This window comes from Lactuca serriola, chromosome 1 (genome assembly GCF_051521515.1).
Source record: "Lactuca serriola cultivar US96UC23 chromosome 1, Lser_US96UC23_V15, whole genome shotgun sequence".
Taxonomy (NCBI): domain Eukaryota; kingdom Viridiplantae; phylum Streptophyta; class Magnoliopsida; order Asterales; family Asteraceae; genus Lactuca; species Lactuca serriola.
The window spans coordinates 49886562-49899238 of NC_136408.1; the positions used below are offsets into that span (position 1 = coordinate 49886562).

General features: G+C 37.4%; 1 non-coding gene across 1 annotated transcript; it reads left to right on the plus strand.

Annotated features, from left to right (window-relative positions):
• Positions 1–4641: 4641 nt before the first annotated feature.
• LOC145080629 (U6 spliceosomal RNA) lies at positions 4642–4740 on the plus strand. The gene has a single exon (XR_013695224.1). It is a non-coding gene; the product is annotated as a U6 spliceosomal RNA (small nuclear RNA).
• The last annotated feature ends 7937 nt before the right edge of the window (positions 4741–12677 follow it).

A 12677-nucleotide genomic window follows, 5' to 3' on the forward strand; every position in this document is an offset into this window, starting at 1 on the left:
ACAAAAATTCAAAACAATATTAACAAATGTATTCAAACAAAATGTCAAAAATATTAGAAAAAATTATACGGACAAAATATCAAAAAATGTAAGTGAAAAAATATATAAAAAACATTAAAGAATATATTTAAACAAAATGTCAAAAAAATCTAAATCATAGAAATATAAATAAATTAAATAAAGAAAATAATAAATAATAGACGATGTTATATAAATGGTCCCTGTGACTGAAAAAAATATATATAAATGGTCCCTATGACAGGAATGACAAATGTGTCATTTTACAAGGGACTTAACTGAACAAAATTAGTCATAAGGACCATAGTTGGTCATTTGTGTTAACCATAAGGACCATTTATGTAATTTTGTCTTTATATAATTTAACCTTGGCAAAGAATTGTTTAAAAGGGTTTTAGAGCTTCTAGCTTTTAGCTTTTAACAAAACGCTCTAGTTTAAACAAAAAGTTTTGTTTGACAATACGAACGTTTAGCTTTTAGTTTAACCAAAACACTCTAAATCTAAAAGTTACTTCATGAAATGTTTAACAAAACGTTACTAAACTTTTTAAATCAATTTCCATAATTGCCCTTAAAAATGTAGTTATATATATATATATATATATATATATATATATATATAGCAAATACCCCACATCGAAACCTATCCTCATTGATTAGGGCGCTCAGCGAGTGGCCTATCCTTTTTCAATGAAAGTCGTGGCTATCCTTGGTAAGACTTCTTTGCCGACAGCAACTTTCTATAACTCGGGTAGGACCTTGCGATTGAGAACTCATTGTAAACAGGATTTCTTTTAATACTTGTACCTTCTAAAACCTATTTCATTCCTATCCAAATAGCCCACTTAGGCAATACGATTCCACACTTTCAATACCAAGATTGAATTCCCTAACTCTCCAACTTGAAATATACCACTTCGAATGAAATACCATTAATGGCTTCCCTGCCTTATCTCCCTGAAAGTATCATTTTGCACAATTCCCGCATCAAAATGGCCCTATATTCGCATCGGATTGAGAATTCTCATAGTCCTTTACTTCACCAGGATTTGAATAGTCCTCTTAGCCAAGATTGAAAGGATGTCAATCTCCCACTCTCAGTCTGGTATTCGAGAAGGAGCACTACCTAACTGAAATATCTCACTACGAAACTTCAATATAGAACTTCTAAACCAACAGACCCTGAACTCAGGTAGTTTCCTTCCCTTCCTAGTCCTAGATCCGAGTTACTAGCTTTCTAGACCGACGGTTGTAGGCCTCCCTCAGGTCGGCTTTAGTCGTGCTCCCCAAATCGCTCGACGGTACGACCTCTCGGACTAATAGACTTGATACCGTTCCGTTCCGCTCATGCTCCTTGAGAGGAAAGAAAGAGCTCGACTATTAAGGAGAGGAAGCACTCCCTCCACTACCCCGCAAATCTAATGATGGTCATGCAAGCAGTCTCGCTTATGTGAAGGCTTAGCCAAGTTTGAAGCCTCTCGAATGACTCAGCTAGTTTACTAGACCCTCTATCCGACCCCCTATCAAGTAAGGAGAGCTAGGTTGTATGACTTCCTGCCGGTCTTTGAAGCTATTAACTAATCTCTAGGGCAAGTAGGACTAGTCTTTATGGCCCTATTGATTTAGGATTTGTTGCAACACTGGTTGTTGACGGTTGTTAGCAAGGTACGAGCAGGAGAGTGGCTAATGTCCCTCAGACCTTGAAAGCCATTAACTAACCTTAAGAGCAATTATGGCTTGTCTCTCTCTTGGGTTAGCCCGCTTCTCTCTTTTAGGAGGAGGGAGACGACTCTGCTATATATATATATATATATATATATATATATATATATATATATATATATATATATATATATATATATATATATATATAATTGTCATTTTATGTAATTTTACATATTTCAAAAGCTTTCAGTTACTTTTGCCAAACACTAAAATAAAAAATAAAAGTTATAGCTACCCATTACCCGCTACCCGTTTTTAGCTAACAACTATTTTTGCCAAACATACCCCAAATAATATTCATTGATTACATGCATTATGCTACTCTAAATTCTAGTAGTTTTGAATTTAATACTCTTACATGATTGATATTGATGGAAATGCCAGTTATAACCGATAATTCACACCCTTCAGAATGTTTATAGTGTATAATATGAATTTATAATGGTACCAAAATCGTAGAAAAAAACATTAATATTATTTGTTCATATTACTAAGACTCAAAATACGACAGCGGTTCTAAATTAATGTATTTCATGCATTACTTTTAAATTTATAAATTTGATTCTATATCAACTAGCTTTCAGACATTGAAGAGTGTAACTAATCATGAAATAGTATAGTCGTGACAAGAAAATGTGTCGAACTTTTAGGGAACGGTAGTGAATTAATATTAAAAGTTTTATTATAGGTTATACTAAATAAACAAAAGCAATAAAAGGGGGTTTTGATTATATGATCTCAAGCAAAGCAATAGCTATACTAACTAGATAAACTGACTGAAAACGGGTCACTTTGGGTATTTTGGTTTAGATTGAATTACATCTCAAAGTCATTGTCAATTACTTTAGTGCAATGATTATTCATTCATTATTCATTGATTCCTAATATGACTACTAATCCTAAATGAATCTAAAGACTCTTAATTTCATCGTCTTGCCATTAACTATCCCTAAATTCATTGTTGAGTTTGTTTTCAACAAAATTTGATCTTTATTAATCCTAATGATCATAGTAATTAAATCACACATAGAATGATCATCTAATACATGCACACACATTAAAGTTCATTAGTTTATTAACCTAACCCTAGATCTTGATCCTACTCAAGTCATAATTAACAATGATCATGGACAACTATGATTCAAATTAACAAAGTTAGAATGATCATCTAGACTCTATTAACTCATCAATAGACAATAAAGTAACGATTTTTAACACATATGGATCTTCAATCAAACTTGAGAAAATAAATTAAAAAAGAATAAATTATCCAAATAGTAATTTGATCCAAAATCTCAATGATTCATCTAATTTAAACACAAAGCAAAAGGGTTTTAGAGCCCTAAATTAGAAATTAAAAATAGTAGAAAAATAATCGGATTACTAATCATGATTAGAATAGCAAACCAAATGATGTCCCTCATGAATCAGCTCTTGAATCTGTCAGATTTTCGCTCCATATCAGCTTAACAGTCTTCTAGCCGCCTTCTAGACCCTCAAAACAGTAGCTCTGAGGTTTCTTGTTGCACAAGTCAAAGTGGATTGTAAGACCTATCATTACGGTGAATTTTCGAATCAATTTATAGATTTCAGCAACACTACGACGCGATTAGGCTTTGCCGTGACGCGGGAAACGGGATTCCGTATTGTACACAAACTCGTAATCTGGAAAAAGAATTGTTGACTTTTCCTTTTTTTAAAGGGGCACAACGTGCTTTTTGGTTGTTTTCGATTATTTGTCGTTTTTCATCATTTTCAACTCCATTCTATTCCTTTTGCATCCCAACTATGATTTTACATATAATTATCCATTTCAAAGCATATTAAGTATCATATATCTTTAAATAAAACAATTTAGTTAAATATATAAAGATAATGGCCTAAAATATATCGTTAAATAATGTCATATCTTTAATCCTCGTGAAGTTTATTAGAAAACTAAAAAATAATCATATTTACTAATAAACAAAAACACCGCCATTATTATGTGTGTGTAAATGAGAACTAAATATTGTATTGTAATGATTTTGGAGTGTCGGTGTAACATTCCCCACTGGCATATTTCACAATATTGTTCACTTTGGGCACCCGACAAGTAAACTTTCCAGTGAGTACCTACCTTGGAATTGCTCTTGCCCGAGCACACTTGTCCGTTGAGTTCTTATGGATCTATTGCCCTCATGGCTTTAAAACATCTTGTAACTTGAAATGTACCCACACCTATTATAAGGAATGTTTAGTTCTCATTCCCAGCTAATGTGAGATCAGGTGTATGTAGCCACCCACATCCATCCCCTTTATAGGGTTCGACATCCTTGTCAAACACATAGACTCGTGCCCTAGCTCTGATACCATTTATAGCATCCTCCTCTGGCGTGTATCATAATAGTGTCCGCTTTGGGCTCCTGCTACAAAAACTTTCTAGTGGATTACCCATCATGGAATTGCTCTTGCTCGGGCTTATTTAAATGAATATTATTCATGAGATCTGTTGCCCTCACGAATTTAAATCGTTAATAAGGAAGGTATCCACACCCTTATAATGAATGCTTAGTTTTCCTTCCCAAACGATATGGGATCAGATGCAGGTAGCCATACACATTTACCTTCCCCTTTATAGGGTGCAATGTATCCGTTGAATACATCGACCCATGACCTAGCTCTGATACCATTGTAACATCCCCATTGGAATGTATCATAATATTATCCATTTTGGACACCCGACACAAAACTTCCCAACGGTTCAACCATCCTGGAATTGATCTGGTTCGAGCTAGCTTAACCATAGAGTTCTTATGAGATCTATTGCCCTCATTGCTTTAAAACACATTGTAACACGGAAGGTATCCACACCCCTTATAAGGAATGATTAGTTATCCTTCCCAACCAATATGGGATCAGGTGTAGGTACCTAACAAGGATAACACATACAAAGAAGATTACCATGATCCTTATGCAAGGATGACACATACATATCGAGAAATGGTCCATTTTTTTATGTGGGTGACTACTTGCACCTAATCCCACATTGGCTAGGAAGGGGAGAACTAAACATTTCTTATAGGGAGTGTGGATAGCTTCCCTGTCATAACATGTTTTAAAATAATAAGGATAACAGATCTCGTAATAACTCTACAGTTAAGCGTGCCCAGTCAAGCACAATTCCAAGATGGCGACCTAATGAGAATCTTTCATGTCGGGAGCCTAAATCGAACAATATTGTGATACATACTAAAGTGGGATATTACAAATGGTATAAGAGATAGGATACATGCCGATGTGTTCTACAGAGCCGTCAGGCTCTATAGACATGGATGGCTACTTGCACTTGATCCCACATCAGCTAGGAAGGATAACTAAAAATTCCTTGTAAAGAGTGTGAACACCTTCAATGTCACAACATATATTAAAAACGCGAGCAAAATAGATCCCATAGGAACTCTGCAATTATGCGTGCCCGAGTGAAAGAAATTCCAAGATGGATAACCCGTTAGGAAGTTTTTGTATCGAGATCCCAAAGTAGACAATATTGTGATACATGAAAGAGGGGAAGTTACATTCAGATTGAAACAACCGGCTATTATGATGAGAATCAAAACTTTGTAAAATAAAAAGATTTATTTATGGATAAGATTCGATTTGAATTTTCATAAAAACCGATTATTATTTCCATTCGACGCTCTAAAAACCTCTCACACATTATATATATATATATATATATATATATATATATATATATATGTATATATATCTATATTCTTCACTGCCGTGAAACTTAACCACCTCTTCAACAAAATCAGATCTATAAACCATCTACCAAACGCCATCATATTCATTATATCTATATTTCTCTAGCCTTGCTATGGTGAAACAATGATAGCTTTCCTCTATCTCTTTCTCTTTGATCTCCAAGGAAACACCACCAGATATACATCATATTTGTTCCACCGCCACTGCTCTACCACTGGTGCCCAAGGATATGAATCTAGACACGATGAGACTCTTACATCTCGTATCTTATATATATATATATATATATATATATATATATATATATATATATATATATATATATATATATATATATGATGCTTATTGATCTTATATGTATCATACATTAAGATGATGAAATGCCTCAATGAAATAAGGTGTGTAATAAGCTCTGCATGTAGCTTTTTCTATATTAGAATATGAATGTTGTTTTTTAAGCTATGTGAAACGCCCGTAGACCCGGGCTAGTCAAATTAGAGGCAATAAGTGTCGAAAACGACTTTTCGAAAAAAGATTATTTAGAATAAATAATCTTAACCAAGTTGTAGAATATGTCACAAGTTTTCCGTACATATAAAGAACGCCGAAATCCGAGTTATAACGAAGAAGTTATGACCCGTCGAAGTTTCGCGACGGAACGGGCACGGCACCGGGAAGCGTAAAAAGTGAATTTACAATAGAGCGAGATTTAGCCTTAGAGATCTAAACAAAAGTCATAGAATACATTAAACCGAGAGCGTCCATAAAAAGAACGCCCAAATCTGACTTCGTATGAAGAAGTTATGATGTTTCGAAGTTTCGGCTTAGTAGTGTACAGCCCGAAATTCGAATAATAGATCGAGTGGTTTTTAGACGACACGAGCTAAACGAGAATCGAAGATCTCGTTAAGAGTAGTGTAACGAGAAAAAGATGGGCGAAAACGGATGTCGGATGAAGAAGTTATGAGAATTTAACGGACCAATCATGTCCCGCGCTGTTAATAATGTAACTTTTAAATAAAGTCAAAATTAACCGACGGAGTCTAAAAGAAAGTTGCAGAGTACGTTACCGCCTTCGCGTGGATATAAAGAACGTCAAAAACGGAGCTGGTACGCGAAAGTTACGGATTTTTAAAGTTTGTACTCGATTTTGCGAGATCTGATACGAAGTCGTTGACGTGGCGCTTTCCCAGCCGTCCGATGATAATCATTGAAGTCGCCTCGGATCATAACACGTAGGCCCCTCGCTACGCCCAACATCCGGTATCGTACGCGTCGCGTTCGCATAGCCATGCTCGGTCCAGGAGAAGCCACGTCGCACCACCGAGCCTTCGCCACCTGGTCTTCTTATCCGAAGTTACGCCCCGCGTAACCTTCTGAACGCCCCGCGTAGTGCAAAGCCTCGCACCTATAAAAGGGGTGCAAGGGCAGCCGGTTTTTCACACCAAAATCTTCTTCTCTCTCTAGTTTCTTTCTCTCTCTAAGATCCCAAACCACCCCTAAACCCTAGGAAAAATCCCAAGCACCTAAAGGAAGCCCCGAGGCTCCCGGAGTCCTGAGAAAAAGGGTCTTTCAGTTTTGGAAACGTTGCTCCGAGCAAAGCCCGGTTTTCTTTAAAATCTGCTGTAAGTGAGCTACGCTTACGCAATTTTTAATATAGCTTCCAAATAGTTATAGTAATGTTATTAGGTCCTTAAAATAATTATTTGGGCTATTATTATGAGTTATATTGAGTGTTATTTAACGCTTATATAATAATAATAATAATAATAATAATAATAATAATAATAATAATAATAATAGTCAGACTATTAAATTGTCACGGTTATCGTTAGACTAAACCCTAGTGGTATTGATACTAGGTTTTATCGAAGGAAATTGTTTTGAGAGTATCGAAGCGTTGTCCGAGTTCTGAGAAGCCACGTCGCACCACCGAGCCTTCGCCACCTGGTCTTCTTATCCGAAGTTACGCCCCGCGTAACCTTCTGAACGCCCCGCGTAGTGCGAAGCCTCACACCTATAAAAGGGGTGCAAGGGCTGTCGGTTTTTCACACTAAAATCTTCTTCTCTCTCTAGTTTCTTTCTCTCTCTAAGATCCCAAACCACCCCTAAACCCTAGGAAAAATCCCAAGCACCTAAAGGAAGCCCCGAGGCTCCCGGAGTCCCGAGAAAAAGGGTCTTTCGGTTTTGGAAACACTGCTCCGAGCAAAGCCCGGTTTTCTTTAAAATATGTTGTAAGTGAGATACGCTTACGCAATTTTTAATATAGCTTCCAAATAATTATAGTAATGTTATTAGGTCCTTTGTTAGGTCCAGTATTGTGTTGCGTCTATTGGGCTCGTTAGCTAGTCCAATGTTTATCTCCGGTATGGGCTTGTCCATCCGTGAGTTTTGTAGGGTTTAGTATAAATAGATGCTTGAATGCATCCTAGAGCGTGTGGATTAGAGACGATTAGAAAAGTATTGTTCAGCATATTCATCGTTCTTATTTTGTAACCCTAGAATCCTCTACAGTGGAAGTTCTTAGTCGAGATCTGCTGAGGATCGAGTAATCTAATCATTCGACACATTCTGATTCATACTTGTGTTTAGTTTTTACTATCTTTACGTTCATTACTTACCTGTTACAAAGATCTAATCGATCAAAGAGTTATTTTATAACTCATTAATTGGTATCAGAGCAGGAGGCTGTGTAATTCATACACATCTTTTCTGTGAAAGAGTTTGCGATTAGGGTTATTCCGCATTAACTAATATTTATTGAGCCGTCATTCCATAATTGATGTAACTCAACATTTATTTGTTTTGCCCTAATATTACATATTACAAGTCTGATCTTTCAAACAGGTTAAACGATCAAGCATGGACGAGTCACAATCTAATCCCATCAACATCTCGAACAACATTGGATCAACAACGAAGATTCCTATTCTTTACACCCAGGATTACGAAGTCTGGGCGCATCATTTTGAAGATTATGTCATCGGATCTGAAGACAATGGATACCTTATTTGGGAAGCAATCGTTTTTGGACCATTTGCTCACTCAGGAACATCAAAAATCATTAAAACTCAGAAAGAGTATAATGATCTGTTAAAGGACGTAAAGGACGTTGCTCAAGACGAAAAGGAAAAGTTTCAGTGCAATATTAAAGCATTGAGACTGATTCGATTCGCTCTTCAATCAGATACATTCAGGCTGGTGAGTTCTTGCAGCATCGCTAAAGAAATCTGGGATAGGCTGCGAGAGCTATATTCCACAGATGAAGATTTGGAGCATTCTATTCAGACCTTGCTTTTGTCTGAGTTTGGTGAATTTAAACAGAATTCTGATGAAACTGTTACTCAGACGTTTGATCGCTTCAATCATCTTCTTAGCAAGATGATCAAACACGATATAGAAAGGAAGCTGATTAAACAGAAAGTAACCTTCTTGAATGGCCTAAGACCCGAGTGGAAAGCAGTTGTGTCCACTGTTAAAGCTCATGAGCAATTTAAATCTTATTCATTGGCAAAGCTGGTGGGGATTCTGAAATCCCAAGAAAAGATTGTCTTGCAAGAGAAAAATGTGGTCTCAAGTTTGGGGTCCTTGGCACTCCTGTCTAAAAGCAAATGTGTGGTAGAAGATGAAGATCTCAACTTAGAAGACTATGATCTTACTTCTGAAGATTATGCAATGATGGTGTCGAATCCAAAGAGGTTCATTAAGAAAAGGTTCCCTACCAATAAGAACCGAAATTGGCAGGGAAGCTACAGTTCTGAAAAGGTTAAGGAGGAACCGAAGACAGAAGAACCAAAGAAAGAGGCGAAAGTTGAAGGAGATTCTGGTGTGAACTGCTACTACTGTGGAGGAAAGAACCACTATGCCAAAGACTGTGTCCTGAAGAAAATGGCAGAGAAGGATGAGGAGAAAGATGAAGAAGCTATGTTGATGAAAAAGCTGGAAGAGATCAAGAGAAAGAAAGCTGCTACTAACCCTTCGATGAATGCTTTGATTGTGCAGGGTTCGGCAGCGGATTATGAGTTCGGTGGCGTGCAGGTCTGGTCAACCGACTCAGAGGATGATGAAGTCAGGAAGCCATCTCATGGAAAGGCGTATGTTGCAAGAGGTGATGAAAGCAGTGGGAAGTGTTTGATGGTGACAGATGTATCTCAAATTAGGGGATACAATACAGACGGTGGGAAAGAGGACACCAAGGAGCGAGAGGACTTATGCTTCACAGCAAAACCTCTCAGTGTGCAGTTCAATGAGCTTGATGAATTGATCAAGAAGGTACAATCCGTTTTTGTTTCATTCAAAGTCCCACAAAATTCATATGAAAAAGAATTGAAAAGCTTAAATTCAAGAATCTCAAATCTAGATAGCAATTTAACTCAAACACGGGTCACGAATTCTAACCTAACTGACCAAATAAGCAGGGTGTCATCCAAGAGTGAGGAACGGAGGATGTGGATAGAGCTGAAGGAGTCGGAGTTGATTAAATCTAAGGATGAAAACATTTATTTACAAAGAGACAATTTAAAACTTTTGAAACAGAGAAATGTTTTTTGTTTAATTGCTAAACGTCTTTATGCTAACATCACTCAACTTCATCTGAACTGTGAAATAGGGCAGAAAATTCATCGCATGATTTTGCCCTTCCTTGAGTTTAAGGAGGATGAAATCGATGCTGAAGCATATAATTGCGAAAGTGTGGTTTCGTCTGATGATGTGAATCCGACTTATATGTATGGTCTGGACAAAATTGAATCTTTTATAAAGTCCAAGGACCATAAGGACATGCTGAAAAACCTTTTGGATGAAAACGATAAACTGAAACTAAGGACCGAAACCATACAAAAATTTGACTCATTGAATGCAAACTTGATCTCAGAAAATAAAATTGATGTTGAAAACGCGTCTGAGCTTAATGAGGATGATGATATGAGCGTAATTTCTGTAGAGGATGAAGTCGACTGTTTTGAGTTTGTCAAGAGCGAATCCAAAAACCACAAAAATTTTATTTCTGAAAATTCAGTGGAGTTTGCTCGTTTGTCCCAAAATAAGTCCCCGATTCTTGAAGAAAAGGCCGTTGTATACCAAAAGGTGAGAACAACACCAAATCAGGTGTATAAGGTCACAGGAGTAACCGAACATCAGACAGCCGAACTCACCGCCATAGTAAACGAAGATAATGCAGATGGTTGTGATGAGTTTTTCTGGTCTGCTCCTATAGATAATGCTGACGAAACCGTTGGTCTGTCAGAGCGAACGTCCTGGAAAACCAAAGGCAGATATGTGCCAGAGCCACTAAACAAGCCTGACCACTTCGATGTGCCAAGTACTAGTGGTACAAAAGATGTTCCTGTAGAAGAAGTCACTCCTACAAGCGAAACATCATCCGTTAAAAGTGAACCGACTTACAGGAAGCAAAAGCAAAAAGCCAACATCCACCGACAGCCAAAGCAAGTGAAGAATCAAAAGCAGCAAAGGAATCTGAGATACAAAAAGAATCTCTCAGAACGAAAACAGTTTTGGCGATCTCAAAACACCCATTTCTCTTATCATGACAAAAATTCAAAGTCAGAGAAAAGTGTTGTTAGGCCGGAAGAAAGGAATAACAACCGAAAGCATAGGTTCGGTTCAGAGAGCAAAAGCTATCGAGGTTCAAGGTTCGGTCCCACTAATGACCAAAACCTAAAGGGTCACTTAGAACCTCAAGTCAAGAAAACATCTCAGTCTAAATTCTCTCATTCTAATTCTTCTCAACCCCATTCTAAATCCAATTCTGTTCAAACTCAAAATCCAAAATCTTCAACAGATTTGAAAGGAAAATCGAAGGTTTCCTCAATCAAGAACGATCAAAAGCATTCCAAGGCCCAAACGCCTGAACCTGAATCCAAACCGACTGTAACAAATCCTAACAAAATTAAAGTTTTCACTATTAAGAAGAAAGATGAAACAACTTTAATAAAAAGAACATATCTTGTTGACATTTCTCTTACTATTCCTGTTCCTGTGAAAAGCTCACGTGGACCCAAGAAACTTTGGGTTCCTAAATCTGCTTGATTTTTGCAGGTTATCAGTGATGAGCAGTTCGATGAAGAATGGTATATTGATAGCTGGCTATGGCACCGAAGGCTCTCCCATCTCAATTTCAAGGATATCAACAAACTTGTCACAGGAGGTCATGTTCGGGGTCTTCCATTGCTCAAGTTTGATCGAGAACATTTGTGTGCTGCGTGTGAAATGGGGAAGCAAAGTCGTCAAAGTCACCCATCCATTATAAACACTAAAGTCGTTGAACCACTTGAGTTAATTCACATTGACTTGTGTGGTCCATCATCTATCGAAAGCATTGGCGGTAGCAAGTATATTCTTGTTATTGTCAATGACTTTTCATGTTTTACATGGGTGTTCTTTCTGAAGCACAAATATGAGGCAACTCTCAAGCTAAAGATGTTTATTAAGCAGGTTGAAGTGCAACTGAGGAAAGTCGTTCGTAACATCAGAAGCGACAATGGGATGGAGTTCAAAAATAAAGAATTTGAAGACTTTTTGGCAGAAAAAGGAACCAGTCACAACTTTTCATCCCCCTACACCCCTCAACAAAACGGGATTGTCGAAAGACGAAATCGATCTTTGTGTGAGGCGGCCCGAACCATGCTAAGTTTCGCTTCTCTACCTTTATATTTCTGGGCTGATGCTATTGCTGCAGCATGTTTTACGCAGAACAGGTCCTATCTCAATAAGTGTTTCACTCTCACTCCTTATGAGATCATCAACAACAGAAAGCCAAACATTAAATTCTTCCATGTGTTCGGCTCACGATGCTTTATCTTCAATTCTAAAGAACATCGTAACAAGTTTGACGTTAAAGCCGATGAAGGAATCTTTCTGGGATACTCTCTCACTTCAAAAGCATACAGGGTTTTAAACAAGCGTTCAAGGAAGATTGAAGAAACGTATTATGTGACTTTTGATGACAGCTACGTCAAGAAGCTGAAGGCCACTGAAGAAACAGTTGGAGAAATTTTCTCTCAAACAGGCCAAGTCACGGCCTCGATTGCAAATTTATTTGAGCAGTTTGTGGAGTTATTCGATGAACCGGAGAAGGCTACTCTCTCAGAAGCCAATGCAGCAGACAACAAAGTTGACCATCTGAAGCAAATCGTCGAAGACGCTGCCAGACGAATGGATGAAGG